The sequence below is a fragment of the Chlorocebus sabaeus genome, chromosome 11 (assembly GCF_047675955.1).
Source record: "Chlorocebus sabaeus isolate Y175 chromosome 11, mChlSab1.0.hap1, whole genome shotgun sequence".
Taxonomy (NCBI): Eukaryota; Metazoa; Chordata; class Mammalia; order Primates; family Cercopithecidae; genus Chlorocebus; species Chlorocebus sabaeus.
This window is the reverse complement of record NC_132914.1, coordinates 55,394,859-55,397,969: the sequence shown is the minus strand read 5'-3', so window position 1 is coordinate 55,397,969 and position 3,111 is coordinate 55,394,859.

The following is a 3,111-nucleotide window of genomic DNA, read 5'->3' as shown; positions in this document are numbered from 1 at the left end:
GCAGCAGGATAAATAGCCACAGTGATCTGAGCTGAAACCCTGGAAGCTTTATTCACATCTTTAGAAAAACTCTGAAGGCTCCTAGTAGCAGCTGCAGTACAAAGCCTCACACTTTAATTCTAAGGCTGCCAGAAATAGGTCTGTCAGGCCTGAAATATCACTGCATTTCATTACTCTTAAATGTGCATTACCATCTCCGCTTCATTACCAGCTGGGGGGTATTCTCCGGATCAACTCCGGAGAGCACCAGGGATCTGGGACATATGCGGAAGGGCAGAGGACAGAGTTGGGTCTAGAACACCCAGATGGGCGGGAAGACCTAGTGGGCTTAAAGATCACACTGAAGCCCACAGTAGAGGAGGATCCAGGTCCCCAGCAGAGGAAGGCGAGCTGCACTCTCCAAGTCTGATGTCACCCACTTGGGCAGTGAAGCCAGTAGGAGATGGGAGAGGCAGCGGCAGGACTGCTGGGGCGGTGGAGAGGACAGTTTTTAAGCACGGAATAGGGCTTGTGGAAGCAATGGGTAAAGGGCCGAGGCTTTCAAGTCCAGCAGCAGGTAGGAACTGGTCAAAGGGAAATTAGGCCATCAAGGCCTGGGGAAATCACAGGCACAAAGCAGTCACTGCAAAATCCTGGAGGGAGACGGTTGCTGGAGGTTTGGAAGTTTGGAGCCTGGAGCAATCTGCATGTTTATAATAAAACTGACACTCAGGGCAGCTCTGAATAATTCAGTAGGCACTGTGATCTCGTTACAGTGCGTGTCCCTGGGGTACAAAGGGAGAGGGGCTGGCTCGGCCCAGGCTGGCTGCCGCCACCAGGCTCCCTGAAAGGGCGTGACAGATGGGCCGACACCAGCCACCACCCAGTCACGCTTCGCATGGTGATTGGTTTTCAAAGGAGGACAGGGTTTGTGAATGGAGCCAGCTTGTTGCTCGCGGCCTTCAAATGGATGCTGCTGGGTCGCGTGGCCGACCAGGCCCCCTTGTGAATGGAGCATCACCAGTGGGTGGTGAACAAGCCCGAGATGACTCCTGCTCCCCTCCCCTGTCGTTGCTGAAGCTGAGATGGAGGGAAAGGGGAGCAGGGCCCCTGACCCTTCTCTTTGCTCACGGGCTTAACCCTCCATTGGTCCTCCTCTGCTCTAACCCTGCATCAGTGAGAATAAAGTTCAGGCGCATATACCAAACAACAACAACAACAAGTTAAAACTAGATGGGAGTGTCTTTTTCTCTCATATAAACAAATCTAAAGTACAGACCTAGTTTGTGAGCTCCACCACCATCAGAGACCTAGGCCCCTTTCCCCTCACTGCCTGCCATCCTCAGTCCTCAACATGCTAGTCCTGGTCCCACATGACTGCTCAAGCTCCAACATCATGTCCACATTCCAGCCATCAGGAAAAGAAGACGGGAAGAAGCTGCCCAGGGTGCATGCTAGTCATTGAAATTTCCCAGAAGCCGCCACACACGCAACAGATAACAATTTAGTTACATGGCTACACTTAGCTGCAGGAGAGGTTGGGAAATGTATGCTTGTCTTATATGGCCGTTTGTTCGTTGGGAGACAATGCTCCATGGTTCTATTCCATTTCTACACATCTTGCAAGTGAGGCATTGACTGTCCCTTGTTCCAGATTATCATTTTCAGGATATAGTGGACAGCCTTGGAAGATCTACAATGTCTCCCTCCCAAAGGGGCAGGCATGCTGCCCCTTATAAAATATTCATGGAACATTCTAAAAGATCTGGGTTCCCTAAGTTCACGGTTCCTGTCTTGAAATGCAATCCACTAGGTGTGCAGGCATCACCAGGCCCTTTCTGCAAAATCCTGTGGGAATTAGGACTGATACTCTTGTTACTGCTATTGCTGTGAATAATAAACTGTCCTTCATCTCTGACCCAGGAGTCTAGGCTTCTATCACAAGCTATGACACTGGTGGGCTAATTTGTTAGCTTGTAAGTAGGACAAAATCTCAGACCCTTTACAGTTCCTGGCAGTGTTCAGCTAAGAATCAGGGTTTCTGCAGGGGTAGTTACTAGAAATCTGCCATAGGCTTTTTCCAGCTACTTGAGTTGGCCATACAGGCGTTCCCAGGTATCTGGACCCCTCCCACAACCAAACAGAGGAGAGTGCCTTCAGGTCAAACTCCAGTCACTTCCAAAATTATAGCAAGTCTCAAAATGCCTAAAGACAGTAGGAGTCGGCCAGGCATGGTGGCTCACACCTATAATCTCAGCACTTTGGGAGGCCAAGATGGGAGGATCACTTGAGCTCAGGAGTTCAAGACCAGCCTGGGCAAAACAGGGAGACCCTGTCCCTACCAAACAAAAAGAAAAGAAAAGAAAATTAGCCAGGCTTGGTGGCACATGCCTGTAGTCCTAGCTTCTCAGGAGGCTGAGGTAGGAGGATCACTTGAGCTCAGGAGGTTGAGGCTGCAGTGAGCCATGATTATACCACTGCACTCCAGCCTGGGTGACAGGGTGAGACCCTATCTCAATTTAAAAATAAAAAGTAAAAAAAGGACAGGGAGCTCATGCACCTGCTTACCTCCTTAGCTCTGAGTGTTCTCTAAAGAACCCCATGGACTTGTTGCTATCCAGTAGGACCAGGTGCAGGCCTTGGGATCCGGATTTATACCAGGTGCTACCGGAACCAGCAGGCAGACCTAGCAGGAATCCCTTAATAGCATTCTCAGGATATCCAGGGCTCGAGGTGTTTCCTGGGCCATCAGGACAAGGACAGGGAAGTCAATCCAGTGCCAGGGACTCTGCTTCCTGCCTCATTGTCAAGGGGAGAGACTCTACACAATGAAATCTGGATTACATACTAAAAGGCTTCAAACTCCTAAATGCAAGGTGATGTCCCAGACTGAATTCTGAAACAGAAAAAGGACATGAGTGGAAACATGTGAAATCCAAATAAAGTCTGTAGTTTTGTTAATACCATTGTTCCAATGTTAATTCTTCATTTTGACAAACGTACCATAGTTACGTAAGATATTAATTTTGGGGGAAGCGGGGTGAAGAGTACATGGGAATTCTCTACACTATTGTTGTAACTTTTACGTACATCTAAAAATTTTCCAAAACAAAAAGTATACTAAAATAAAAT